Source organism: Pungitius pungitius, chromosome 3 (assembly GCF_949316345.1).
Source record: "Pungitius pungitius chromosome 3, fPunPun2.1, whole genome shotgun sequence".
Classification (NCBI taxonomy): Eukaryota; Metazoa; Chordata; class Actinopteri; order Perciformes; family Gasterosteidae; genus Pungitius; species Pungitius pungitius.
Genome location: NC_084902.1, coordinates 3,634,392 through 3,649,359, shown reverse-complemented (window position 1 = coordinate 3,649,359; position 14,968 = coordinate 3,634,392).

Here is a 14,968-nt window from a genome sequence, read left to right as displayed (position 1 = left end):
TGAAAGAGAGGAGCAACACAGTTTTTACGGTGAAATAAACAAGTTAAGTGTCTCAATCAGAGGTGGGGATACATTAAGCATTACACCGATGTGGAAGGAAATGTTCTCCTTGTGTTTGCAGAGTGCGAGGAGGGAAAAATAAAACAGGTTTTATAATCATTAAACAGCAGATTGTCACGGCGAGCGCTTTAGCCCTCAAATCCAGCAGGTTTCCCATCATCTGGCGCGCTAATGCACTGCAGTGTCTCCCGACGCGCAGCGCGGATCCCAGGAAATGACGGCTCCCGACCGTGACCGTACGCCACGCCGGGCCTCGGCGTGCAGTCGCCACACACGTCCACTAGATGTCAGTCAGGCTCCTGTGTGTGTGTGTGTGTGTTCTGTGTCTTACAGGGGAGACGTTGAAGGAATGAATCACGGGACGTCGGGTCAAAGCTGTGCCCTGTTTGGCTTTTTTTTCGTCGACTCCAATGCGATACGCAGACGGGCAGGCTGTGGTCCCGGACACGGCTGTTCAATCGCTTAAAAAAAACAAGAGGAGAGACGACGCAAAACGGCGTGTTAATACCTGGCTCTTCCTACGGTGGGACCAGTCCACGCCACCAGCATGCTGTTGCTGCACGCGGTTTAATGCTGGACCGACAACACAAAAACCTTTGGTTCAAAATGGCCGTGCGCTCTCGGGGGGGGGAACGTTTGCCCAAATATTATGGGATGCACACGGCAGAATATATATGACAGGATGAAGCCAAGTATGAAAAGAATGTGCCGAAATACTGCTTCCTTATCAGACAGAATGTGTCAACGATCAGACAATATTTAATGTGGCGCACGTGGTCCATTTGCTCCTTTTCTTGATATTTCCTTCCTTCCTTCCTTCCTTCCTTCCTTCCTTCCACCCTCAGTGGGACCTCGTGCAGACTCTACCCAAACACTGCTCTCTTGTTTAGGGCTGGGCGAGCTCCCCGTCCGACCACTCCTTCGGCCTAATCGCAGCAGCAGAGTTCTTTCCAAATTACAATTACCCCGTAAACACAGTTGGCTGATGGGGACAAGTGATTGCGCTGGCCATGGCGGGCCGTATCTGGCATCAGTCTAATTGTCACAAACAATCTGCCTCGTTTCTTTGCCCTCTCTCTGCCAGAGAGTGATGGCGCTGAGCACACTTGAGGGGCCAAACCGTTTAACGGGTCCCGTCTCATTTGGGACCACTTTGAAGTGAGGAAAAACGTCTCCCTCCTCAGCAATCTGCGTTTTTTGGGGATGGTCTCTAAACAGTTGTTTTTAGTCAGCTTTCGTTTAGAAGACGCTTTTGATTCGCCCATGCAGATAAGAGGAGAGGTGTATTGTGTTTGATGCTCATTTCCCAGGACACACTCAATAATCTTTGTACTTTTCTACATGCAAAAAGGAGTGATGCTACACTAACCCTAACACCTAACTCTTCACTTTATCACTAAACAGGCGGCCTTCATATATGCACTACTCAACCCTACTGAATCAGGGAAAGGTCCTCGTTCAAGGGTCCGTTGCCATTTCACACAACAACAAAAAAAAACGCTCCTACTCGCTGGACAGAGCAGCGACCGTCCTGTCGTGAGCCTCATTCCCAGCCCTTCACACTGCCACCCTCCCCTATTTTAGAATCACACGAGTCCCACCAAGCCCTCATTCTGCCCAGATGTGAATTTGCGTGGTTTTTCGGTCACTTCTGGCGCGCAGAACTGGGGCGTGAAGAGAGGCGTCTGTCCGCGCGCATTGTTCTGCGGGGAGAGCTATGCGAGTGACGGACAGGTGGAAGGCCGTTAATAGAGAGGAAGCTGCGACCTTCGCCCCCCCCACCTCCCCCTCCTCCCCCAGCTCATCCAGCCCGAGCCTCACAACCCCAGCGACGTCTGAACCCTCCCTCGGCGAAAAAAGGAAATGACCCTACTCAAACAGGAAGTGCTGCGAGGTGACCAGTAGCAGTCCACAGGGAGGCGGGGAGGGGGGGGAGGGGGCTCTCTTCTTTTTTTTTACTTTTTATTTTTTTTGTGCGTGAGGCCAACAGAGAGAGGCTTTGCCTCAGGTCCTTCTAAACCGCTGTTTTAGCAGTTTGGGGCAGGAAACAGCTGTGGAGCATGAAGCAGAGGTTAAAGTCTGCACGCGGCCGTTTGAGGGTTACACCGCGCCGTTTGCCAGAATCAATCAAATTGCACGGAGCCTTTTGGGCTTTCACCCAGCTAGAAAAACCACATCATGTTAGCACATTCGGTCCCCACACCAGCTCCAGCACGCTGTCACTCAAACTGCAGAAACACGTGGCCGCCAGAGAATGTCGTGACGATAGATTCGGCGACGGGTTCCTCGGCATTTTTTTTTGAAAATCTGGGAAAGATTTCTGAATTAATTCATGGGCGTCTCCGAGATGAAAGTGGCACTTAGCATTTGAAATATCAAGCAGATGGGGGGTGGGGGGGGGGGAGAAAGTGAAAAGCGAGATGATTTTTTATTTTTTTTTGCTGCTTCCAAAGACAACGTGTCGTTTTTCTGGGTAAATGAGTCGCAGCGAACGGCTCAAACGGCCACATCCCCACAATCCGCTGGCTGCTTTCTCCGTGGCTTCTGCTCTGGAAAGGTTTAACAAATCTTCCACTAATGAAAAGCATAATAAGAAGACTTTGAGCAGATTGCTGCGCGCGTGTGGATGCGAGCGCACAACTGTGCAGAAGGATGCCTGTTGATTGTGTGAAAATGCACCGCCTGTAAAGTACATTTTTCACTGGTTTTTTGGATCAATGGACTCTAAATAGAAACGCTATGAGCTCCGCAGAGGACCCATTTTCTGCTGTGAATTCCATCACGCTGCTCAAATGTTCTGTTCTGTTCGCCAGTTTTGAAGAAGCAGAAGTGTCTCTACTTTGTTTTTTTGCGCCTTCCAATCGTTAGACAAATAAGAAGAAGAAGAAGAAAAAAAAAGGTAAAACGCCAAAAAGTTTCAAAGATTCGTTCCGCCCAATAGGTGGAGGACTGGGAGGCATTAAGCGGGTAACAGGAGAAGGCCCCTTGGGAGGAGGCGGGAGGGAGCTCGCGGGTAGTCGTAGTGAAAGATGCTGTCAGTCCCCGCATCCATGACCTCTGCATATTATTCCTCGTACAACTGCACATAAACTCTTTTGCAACAAGAGAGACGCCGTAAAAACAAAAGGCGCAGCCCCCAGGGACCCCCCCCCCCCCCAGGAAAAAGTGCCTCTTAATCCATTTCTAGTCAAACCAGTTTTAGACATCCATACATTACCTCAGACCTCTTGCTGTCACCCTGTGCCCCGCGGGGGGGCGGGGTGGGGGGGGAGGACTTTTTACTGAGAAAAGGAGGTTATCGCTCAATAGCTGGGTAGCCACTGGGTGATCTGTTGTGCTTTTTTTTTTTAAATAATCATCTGACATTAACTGGGAGCTGCTGGAGGTGGTATTTATAGAATGATCTGAAATTTTCATTGGATGTGTTATCCAGCTGCAGTGAGTGCATCTGGCAGGCAGCCGGCTATACCCTGGTAGCCCGTTCCTCTCTCTCTCTCCCTCCCTCTCTCTCTCTCTCTCGCCAACAAAAGACATTTTATTGGAAATGAAATGGGAACAAGGTAAAGTGTAGCTACCGTGATGTTAGGAGCCCACCTCGGATGACCACCAGTATTCGTTCGAGAGAAAGCAAAAGGAGAAGCCACTCTGCGCGCTTCTCATGCGGAGCATGTTAAGTATATTTTGAACCCCTATTGGACCTGTCATCGGAGCAGACGCTCCCAGGAGCCGTTCGCCATACTCGCTCTCAAAGTTGTAAATTATACGGCCGGTTTGAGGGTTGGTTTGGAAGCTCTCCTTTGGCCACCGAGCACATTCTTCTTCCATGAAATGCCGTTCCTTAAAGTGAAATTCCATGCAAAAGACAAATTCCCACGTGGTTGAGCTGGTAGACAGATTGACCCGGAGTTGTGCACACAAACTCAGACACACTATGTAAACAAAGGACTTTTCACGCAACTTACATTTACACAATTTTCGACTTTGAATGTTTAGTCATTTCAGTGCCTTTTTGCTTGCTTCAGGTCAGCCGCAGCACGGCATCTCTGCATCTCTGCATCTCTGCATCTGGCCTTCAAAGACCTTTCTGCAGGGCGCGTGTTTGTTGTCACGGTTTCGGGGGATCCCACGCTGTGTTTGTGGATTCAATCTCTCACTTTTGATGGCGTAGTTTGTCGAACGACATCAAAGAACTGTTTAATCTTCTCTTTTTTCTCTTTTGCCTCTTTGTTTTCTCTACCTACGGAGGAACCTTTTCTAATACTTTGTCTGAACAATGTTTCTTCCAAGCGACGCCGAAGGCAGGAAAAACAAAAAAAAAATGCTTTCAACCAGGGTTGCTGTGTTCTACGCGGACAAAGACGCAGTTCTGTTGCGTCCAACAATCTAAATTGAGGATCTGCCTTTGCAAATCACTTCTACTGAAGCTTCGCTCTGCGTCCAGAACTCAAAACGACAACATATAAATCCGAAAACAAAGCGCACTGAATCGTTGAGATGTTTAATGTCTCTCTGTCCAGTGATTCCGGCCCGAGATCTGCTCCCACAGCCCCCCTGCAGCAGGATGTGTGGAAAGCCCCTCCCTGCGTGATGAGTCCCTCTGGATGAAACCAGTACAGATGACCTGAGCGTATCTCGCATGGCAACAGATTAAAGTGCTTTGAGGCAAAAGTGAGTTGATAAAATGAAAGCTTTATGCGATCATGAGAGAACTGGTGTTATTTTTTCATTTTTCTTTTTTAATTTGCTGATTTAAAACGTGTAACATAATTCGACAACTTTGAAAACGTGACATGTCGTGGGTTTCGGCCGTCATCTCGCAGCTGTCAGCATTTGCTTTTAGTTAATTCAGAGTGTTGGACTGTAACCCCCCCAGATTAGGAGCAGACACATCTGCTAAAGGGCTGTGACAGAGCTTCTGGAGAATGTGTGTTAACTTAACTCCACTTGAACACGTGGCCCCGTCCGACTCGGTTTGGTGTCGGTGTGGCACGCTCTCGGGGGGGAGGGGGGGGGGGGGCGAGGTGCACGCCGGGAGCCTGGCTCGGGTTCGCGGCCCTGTTTCTGTTGGAACACCGGGCCACATATTTGAGCCACGTGTGTGTGTGTTTGAGACAGAAGAGCCCAAATGAGACACACATTGGGGGGCGCAGAGGTGCCGCGTCTGCAGTCGGGTTCCTGGACGCGGACCCGCAAACGCACAATAACTGTCACGACTGAAGCGGTATTCCGGGCCTGGAAAGCTGTGGTGGTGTTTTTTTTTTTTTCAGAGGCCTGCTGCAGTAACTGTGGTTTTTTGACAGAGGGCAGCAGTGAGCCGCTCAAAACCAAACGGGGTCCACGTGCCCAAGACAAGGACTTAAGTAGATCACACTCTGTCTGATTTGTTCAATTCGAGCTTGCTTGACGCATTGGTTGAACTGTGGGGAGAGCCAAAGGGCCATTTGTGCCTTTTCCACACAATAACTGAAAGTCTGCCAACCACATTTAGGGCTGCGTGCACATTGCATGGCTTTATTTGAGCAAAATACGCCGGTTGAGCGATTTTAATGTTGTGACAAAAGGAGTAACCGGGGCTAAAAGACACTATCAACCCTCTCTTGTGACATTCTTTCTCTCAAATCTTTTGGATTTTTGTGTGGACCTCTTGAGACCTTTTTAATGACCAAGTATTCTCTTTAAGAAAATGTAATGGTCCTTTTTGTGCCCCCCCCCCCCCCACCCCGCCACCCTTAAAGTCTCCCTGTATGTAGCGCATCAGACCGCAGCTCGAGATGAGGTTCGTTTAATGTGCGGCCGCCGTCAGTTAAAAGACGCTGTCACTCAAACTTGGACGATTTGTTTCATTTTTACTGGAAACCGAAGCCGAAGTGTGACGGGGCGCGTGCATGAACTGCGTCTGAACTCAGACGGAAAAACAATCATGCATGTTTGTCGGAGGCCTCGTCAGTTGTTGTGACACGTTTGTTTTGAAGTTCAACGTTAGTCATCCTCAGCGTGACTTCAGAGACACGGGGGGCCCTGCCTCCACGTGTCACACAGCGGCCTGCGGGACCTGTCCGTCAACGTAAGGCAGAAGGCGAGGGCAGGACATTAAAATACCCAGAGAACTGTTTGTCTTCATAAACAGAGGTACAAAGTGTGTGATTGGGGGGCAGGGCGGGGGGGGGGGGTCAAGGGTTCACGTACTTGAGATTGGCGTTTTTTCATATTTACATTTCTTGATAGCGTCACTAGATCTGTTTATGTTATTTCCCCTGCTCACTGTTTGTTTGCAGTTCTTTCTTCTCAACTAATGCTCCCCCCCCCCCCCCCCCCCCCCCCCGCCCCCCTCCCTCCCCCACCCTTTGCCTTTTATCTTCCTGTACGGTTGATGTTCTCCTTCTAAATTCATTCTCTCGATGCTCTCTGATGAGTTTGTGTGCCTCTGACTCTACGTACGTGTACGTACATTTCCAAATGCTCCGTATAGAGAGATGACGTGTCGACAGCAGTTTAGCTGTTTGACGTCTGCAGTCAATATGAAAGGGGAATGGAGACAGAAACCAGACTGTTTGTGACTGGCCAACATGTATTAAAAAAAAAAAAAGAGAAAAAAACACCAAAAAATAGGCCGCAAATTATTGGCGCTCCGTTTGCTTTTAACTGTTTCAGCCCCCCCCCCCCCCCGTCTGTCCCACACCTGGCGGCGGCGGCGCTGAACAGAGCGCGCTCTGTTTCTGCAAATCTGCCGAGCCGCACGGAAAATAAATCAGCTCCACGTTCATTAAACGAAAAAGCTGTGGGCAGATTTATTTCATGATCGGGTCTCTCTCGTACCGTCCGCTGAGCACTTTTGGCCTCCATTCCCCCCCCCCCCCCCCCCCCCCCCGCCCCCTCACATAAAGACATTTAACTCTCATCTCATTTCTTTTGACTCCTTGTGGAACCAAACCCGGGCCCCGGCTTCGCTCCTCCAGTGGATCCTCTTCAAAGAGGGGGGGGGGGTGTATTGGTTTTGGTGTATCCACCTCGCTGCATAATGAGCCGGAGCAACAGGAGAGCTCTGGCTCTCTGGAACAACTGGAAGAAAGAGAGAGGAGAAGCCCCCCCGAAGGGAATAATCAACGTATCAGGGGGCCACATAGTTCCAATAGTGTGCTTTCCCCCCCCCCCCCCCCCCCCCCCCCCCCCCCCTCTACACACACTTTGGGTCTTTGATAAAAATAAAAAAAAACCTCTCCCGTGCCCCGTCTCCAGGGGCAGCAGTTCTCCACCATACTGAGACTCAGTGATTCTCTCGATGGCACAGGGTGCAACCATCAAAGTCTTGATTGATCTCTCTGCGTCGCGATGCTGGTGCACAGTGCGCCACGGCGCTGAGGTCACAGTGCAGAGCAACTGGGAAAACCGCATGTTCACAAATGCGACGTTCTCGCCAAAGATAAACGTTTCAGTCGGGTTTCATTTCAAGTCTTCGAATGTTGTGTTGATTTGAAAAATCATCGTGCAAACGTTTTCGGGGGGAAAAGAACAAATGGTGGATAAAATTGGGGCTTGTTGTTGGAACACAACTGGGGGGGGGGGGGGGGGGAAGAATTTGAGAAGAATCACCTGTTTCTGCACAAACCCAACGGCCTTGTCTCTGGCCTCCAGCCGCTGACAGTACGACTCACTCTGAGTCGCTATCAGCTCCATCCTCCCGGGCGTCCTCCGAGGAAGGAAGCACGGCCCGGCTGCAGCGGAGCCCCACAAGCTTCGCATCACCTTCTCCTGGCATGGACTCTACTGGTTATTTTTGGACCAAGAGGGGCGGTATCGCATTACGGCTACGAGAGGAGCCCTCGGACAGGAAATCGCCACCCAGCAAGGTCCCGTTGGCTGGATGCCTGGTCGGGGGGGGGGGGGGGGGGGGGGTTCGGCCTCTCATGCAGACGTTGGTCAGGGAGGAAGAAAGAAAAAAAACGACGCCTCACAGAACGAGAGACCCATCTTCCTTTTTCAACTACGGTTGACCTCTCGATATCCCATCAACCAATACTACGTACTTTGGCTCTCAGCTCGACACATCAGTGCCCTTCTTGGTCATTTATGCCACTCATGGGTTAAGTTTGGTGTCTCACAATGAGGGAAGTTCATGCTGCAAGGGTTTGATTCTGAAAGACAGAATAAATCAAGCTTCTACATGACCGAAACGTTGTCTGCGTCATCATTATCGTGTGCCAGCAAGACGCTGCGTGACGCACTCGTGTGTTGTGCTTTTTTTCATATGAGAATTCCTTGGTTAGCTGAAAAACCACACAGTTATTATGTGGCGAATATCAAAGCCGGCGCGGCCACCGGGGCTCGAAGTGGAGAGCGTGGAGGTTCGTGACATCCCCAAATCCACGCCATCTGCCCTGCCGAAAAGCATGTACGATTGTTTGGCTGCTTCGCTGGTTTTCCTCCTTTCAACGAAGCGCCATCGCATCCTCAGCCAGACCCCTCCTGGGGGAAATCCTCAGCGAGGCCGTGACAAATGTATTATATGGGGATTCAGTCCTAGAAAGACTGTGTGCATTAATAGTAAAGGTAAGCGATACCTTGATATTGTCAATTAAAACAATAATATTAGAACTTTGCAGCGTTAAATGAAATTGTAATAGTCTGCGTAATAACTCGTAGGTGCACCTCTGCGTTTCGTAGAGAGAAGGGAATGCGCGGCGGTGCCAGGTTTTATTGGGTCAGCCTGACCTCGGGGTGCAAAGGGCTGTTGCTTCACCGTTACTTCTCCAGCTCCGGTTACACGTCAGCCATCAGCCCTTTGGAGGAAGGCAGATCAGAGACGACCTGAAACCGTCCTTCTCTCTCACACGTGGACGCATCAAATGTCCAATTTGTGTCATTTATGGGCCAGTATAAGTTACGTTATATATTATTATACAAGTTATAAGTAGGTCAAAAATGACCTACATTCCGTACACACACACAAACACGCCTGTGGATGAACTGCTTAGTGCAGCCGCCTTAGTAACAAGTATTTTTTGTGTATGGTGATCCTAGAAAGAGATTTGTGTAATTGATCGTGTCAGCTCGCATTTGACCTCTGCCCTGGAACCACGGTGTGAAAATGTGCATAATCACCCTCCTACAGAGACGTAATTGACAGTATAATAAACGCTGAAAATGGGCACGTCCTTGAGAGTGGACCGTCCCCAAAAGTGCGGTTGTTAGGGAACCTATCGGGTTTCAGCTCAGTGATGGGTTGGCCTTCGCAGGACTGTGTGTGTTACGGACATTTATATATATATATATATATATATATATATATATATATATATATCACTCTGTATTTATGAGTCCGGTTGTCTTCAAGTCCGCTGCAATGCGCTTCTCAAACGAACGGGCCATCGAAGCACTGAGTGCCACTTAGCCCGCTTTCGCGGCCATTAGCATCACCGCTAAGGAAATGTGGGGGGGGGTGGGGCAGAGAAATCAGGAACCTATAAACGGCCTCGCCTCTCATTCCTCATCTGTGCTCTCGTCCTATTGGTGCAGAGGGAGCGGTAGAAAACGGGAAGCTCCCGTTTCGAAAACGAAGGTATTGATGGCGAGCTCCTCGCCCCACGCCGCCGTGGCTGCAGTGCGCTCATTGGTTAGAAGGTACACAGAGAGAGAGAGATAGAGAGTAAGGGAGAAGGAGTCAACCGTCTCCCCTCTTTCATCATTTCCCCCACCCCCCCCCCCCCCCTCCCCCCAGGACCCACCTTCATTAAAACTCACTCGAGGGTTATGAATGGGCCTGTCTGGCCCGCGGCACGGCCTTGAGAGCCCAGCTGGATTCTATTAAAGACTCAAGGTGTGTGTGTGTGTGTGTGTGTGTGTGTGTGTGTGTGTGTGTGTCGGTCGCTGGTGGTGCGGGAGAGATGGAGAGGGAGAGATAGAGAGAGAGAGAGAGAGAGAGAGAGAGCGCTCGGTCATCTGACACTGAGGGGTAACAGGTTCTGGTTTTATCCCAGACAGGTAGCTCTGATGAGACCCAGAATGCAGGTGCTGCCAGAGCAGAGCGGAGCGGAGGCGGGGGGGGGGGGGGGGGGGGGGAGCAATCGTCTGAGGGTGAAGGGGAGTTGGAGAGAAAACGTTCCTTTTTTTTTTTCATGCCTTATAGGGTGTCTTTCTGAGCCCCCCCCCCCCAAGACCTTTATCTCACTTTTAGCTTTTATTCCCGTATTTCTCCCGCTTTCTCGTCCTCTTTTGTTCCTCTTTTACGGCCTTCCCGCTGTTTCTCCTTCACCTGCCTGCCCTTGGTTATTTATAGTGATGAATAAAAAAAGAAAACCTGTTTGCCTCTCTTTGCTCGGACACTATTTTCTTGGCCGCAATCCAAGCACCAGGATGGGAAATCGGGCCTTGAGCCCAGACATTTTGGGCCCATTTTTATGAAAGTGTATAAATCTTACTGAGCCACAGAGGCACGCATATATATATCTATATACATATAATATATTGTTATATAGTTTCACGGCCTTTTGTTCTCATGTTCGTCTATTATTGCCGCGGTGGACCGAGGGGGGGGGGTTGAGAGCTGATTTTAAACTGTTCAAATGAAGAACCCATGGTACCAGTAGCGTAATGTGTCACTCGCGAGCCAGACGGGACCAAGAAAGCCCGACCTTTGCCGCTCGATGTGTTAAAAGCAGAATACTGAATGACAACGCATTGACTTACTGACAAATGACACAGTTTCAGATGCTAGGTGGGGGCTGATGGGGACACTGGAGACGCGGGGGCCGGGAGAGAGGACACATATTTATAGCAGCACCACAACGTGGTTCAAATTGTGTCCACTAACACAAACTCTTCCCTCCCTCCCACCAATCTGTGTTCCCATGCTTGTTTAAAATCGCCTCACTTACATCAGGGTTTACATTCTCATGCCCTCACAGCCGCCTGGCCCCCCACCTCCCACCCCCTACAAACCTTGTTTTTTTTTTTTTTTTTTTTTTTTTCCTGCTTTCTCCCATCAGTGACACCCTCGTTCCCAACAGCAGACCGGTACCCCTCGGCCATCCCACTGCTGCACAGTGCAACACATGTGCTTGCAATTAGGCTTTCTTTTGTGAAGAAGTGAGGCTCCTCAGACCACCCCGGCCCCTCCTCGCATTCACACACCCCCATGTTAGTTCACATGGACACATGTGGGTAGAAAACATTAGGAGCCCCCTCCTAGTATTGAGTTACCCACTTTGGCTCAATACAAATTCATGTCATCAGTCAAGTTGCTGCTTGGATGTCCGTTTTATTGCCCCCCCCCCCCCCCCCCCTCCCCCCCGTTCAATCTATTGAGAGGATTTAGATGTTGGCGGGTGGAGAAACATTTTTTGTGTGTATTTACTTGATGGGTGTATTAGTCATGTGATTCTTTCAGCTGTGTAAAACGTCTTGTTTTCTCACATACACCAATAACTATGAAAATGAGTCTCTAAACTATTTTCCCTGTAATTAGACATGTTCAAGTCGTTAGTGTTTGTCTCTTGGGAGCTGTTACAGTACCCAGAGCCCACTGAGAGTCACATGATGAAGTTCTGGCGGTGACCACTAGAGGAGCCCTCGTTACACATTAACGCCACTGTCTACACTCAGCCGCACTCGAAATAGTTTCGGATGTAGAGGTCTGCTTTTATTTGCCACACTTTAGTGAAATCCACTTTGCAGTGATCCTCCACTATTAACGTGGTCTCCTGAAACAGCCGAGTCGGCTCCGAGGTCTTCCATCGCTCATCTTTAGACGTTTGATTTGACGTCAACTTAAAAAAAAAAAAGAGGGAGATTTGTGCATGTGTGCGCACACGTGCTGGTTCGTTGTTTACCGCTGCCTCATATAGCAGCACCGTTTAAGGCGCGTACAAGGCGCTTTTGCGGCTTGTGATTGAAATTACCGTTGCCATGGAAACGCTCTAATTTGGCTTCAGTGTAGACATTGTGGTTTGAGCAACAGGTGCCTGTTATTTTGGGTTGCTTCTTTGCAGAGTGCTGTGTGTTTAAGTAACTCTGTTTGTGTGTGTGTGTGTGTGTGTGTGTGTGTGTGTGTGTGTGTGTGTGTGTGTGTGTGTGTGTGTGTGTGTGTGCTGGTGTGTGTCCTTGCATGCTACCTTTGCATCTTCAGAGGGACAGAAATACACACCCCCGAGCTGAGACGAGCGAGAGCACAAAAGCCTCTGCGGTTCGCTGAGCTTCACACCCATGGGATCCATAGCATTTGTTTACCTGCCTCCGTTGAAGGTGTGAGATTGAAGAAGAAGAAAAAAAAAAAAAAAGAATAAAGTCAAAATCTCTTCTTGATTCACGAAAATCAGACACAAGTGGAAAAAAAAAATAAAAATCAGGTTACCAAAGTTGTGTGCCCGCGAAATCAAACCGCCGACTCGACTTGACCTTTTCGTTTTTTCCGTTGCTGCTTGGGTTCGAGCAGACAGGTTGGCTTAGAAGACACGGTCGCATCAGACCTCACAGACGTCACAAAGCCTCCCGCGTGTGACATGAAACCGAGAGCCATCCGGCGCTCACCACCCGTTTACATGGCAGACGCGACGCCTTGAGACGGCCCTCTTCTCAAAGTAAACTCAAGTTAAAGTGGAGCTCATGGTCCCGTTGTTTTTCACACTCGGACTCAGTGAGTGATCAGAACACAAGCAAACGGCGTTTTTACCTCTCTGGTTTTATGATGCAAAGCCTCAAGACATCTTGCACAAACGGATGCACGCCGACGTTCACGTGCACGCCCCCTCGCTTGTCCTGTCACACGTGCAAGGCATCCAGTGATAAATGTCTTGGAACAGGAGGGGGGGGGGGGGGGGGTTCTTTTGACCTTCGCCACTGCGTCCACCCAGCGCAGCCCCCAGGGGAGTCCGCCTCCCTTTTGACCCTTTCTCCTGCCCGGTCCGATCTGTGTTTGAGAGAGCAAGAGAGAGCGAGAGAGAGAGAGGAGGGGGGGGGGAATAGAGTTCCCCTGCCCTGTGACCTCTCTCCGGGCCCTGGGCTGGGGGAGCCAGGATTGAAACCCGCTGTGCCACATGAGGCCCCCCCTGCTGCGCGGTGCTTTCCTCCCGTGTTATTCCAACTCTCTGGTTACAGTCCTAAACCCAAGGGGGTCTTTAACGGGGGGGGGGGTTCCTTGGGATCACAGGCCTGACTGTTAACAGCTCCGGGGTGAAAGGCCTCGGACGCTGCCCTAAGCCCTGCATGTCACATGCTCCCTTGGCTTAGCGAGCTCCTCGGGGGACCCTCGGCCCGCTCCGAAGGCTGCAGCCTAGGTACCGCGGGGGTCTTACGTTGAAAATATAAGCCGTCACGTGACTGATAGTTAACACTCACCTGTAAGTCTGAATGGAGTCGTCAGTAGTTTTTTTAACTTTGACACGAGGTGTCATTCACCCAACCACCTTCGATGTTGCCCCCCCCCCTCACACAATGATGGATTGCAGGAGGGAAAGTGTACTTCTAATCATTTAAATATATGCATATAAGTATTCTGCTGTGGTTTCAGCCCTCTTCCTGACCCAACAATTTATCTCTTTTTGACAGTGTCAGCTCAGAGAGATTTTCCATTATCTCTGGAGCATCATCTGCTTATGTAGCACATTTGAACCTGTCAAAATCCATCCAAACCCTGTAATTGATGTGTGATCCGTTGCAAGCCCAAAGAAACGCTGCTTATTATGTCACGATTACACTTGTCATTTTCTATCCGAGGACATGCCTCTCAAGGTGACAGTAATTCTTTTCCCACAGGTGTGATTTGTCTCCTCTGTCATCCCAATCTGACTCTTCACCCCCCCCCCCTCCCCCCTCCACCTCCTCGACAGCAAGTGATATTATTCGGAAGATTTGCTCTTTATAGTCAGGATTTTTTTGGGGGGGAGTTTATGGTTCTGTTACTCTGGGCATCCTTCGCAATAGATTAAATACAATGCTGGAAATCACAGGAGTTTAAAATAGTCTCTGATGCAGATACACAGAGCACATTAACACTGACGGGGGGGGGGGGGGGGGGGGCTTGCACGTAGGTTTTGAGGCAGTCCGAGGTAGCAGAGAGAAGGTCAAGGTGCAACCACACAAAGGGAATGTATCTGACGAGGCTTTCGGCTCGCCGTAGCTGCAGCAGTTGGGACGATGCTCTATGAGTGGGGGGGGGGGGAGGGGGGTGAAGAGCAGAGTTGGTTGTATCGCTGAGACAGAGAGAGACACACACACACACACACACACACGTCGGACAGGGACGAGGATGACAGGGGGGAGGGAGGAACAGAGGGAAGCAAAACAAGAGGGTCCGGGACGCCATGTAAAGCCGCGCACCTTTCGAGCCAAATCATCGTCTCGGCTGCTTCGTCCACAACAAACCCATCTCACACTGGAATAAGCCCTATGTCCAAATTGTTGACACAAAGTAACAATGCGTCTGTCTTTTTGCAAAAAAAACAACTGCAGGCAGATGTTACACTGCGATAATAATCGCACTGTTGTGTCTGGCCTTGCTGAGGATTTCCTCTGGGAAGTGTCTGGCTGCACTCGAGATGATGCTCCAGTGAAACGCTGCGGAGGTCCATCACAGACTGCTTCACGCGAGGAGCAGTCCGACACCGTGCACGCAGACACACACGTGCATCGCGAGAAGCTCATTCAAAAAGCCCGGCTCTAATGAATCCTGCAGAGAAAACAAATGGGGGTTTTCGAGCCAACGGGTCCCTCCGCTCTCTCTCTGACACGGCGACCTTTTCCACGTCTCGACTCTTTGTTTTTTTTTGTTATTTCCTGAACAATCTTCAGATAACCGTCCTCTCTCTTTGTTGCCGTTGCACTTTGGTCCTGTTTGACCCCCCCCCTCCCCTCACCCACTCCCTCCCTCGCGCAGGTTCCGCAATCTCAGTCACGCAGACACATCACACCTGCGCTG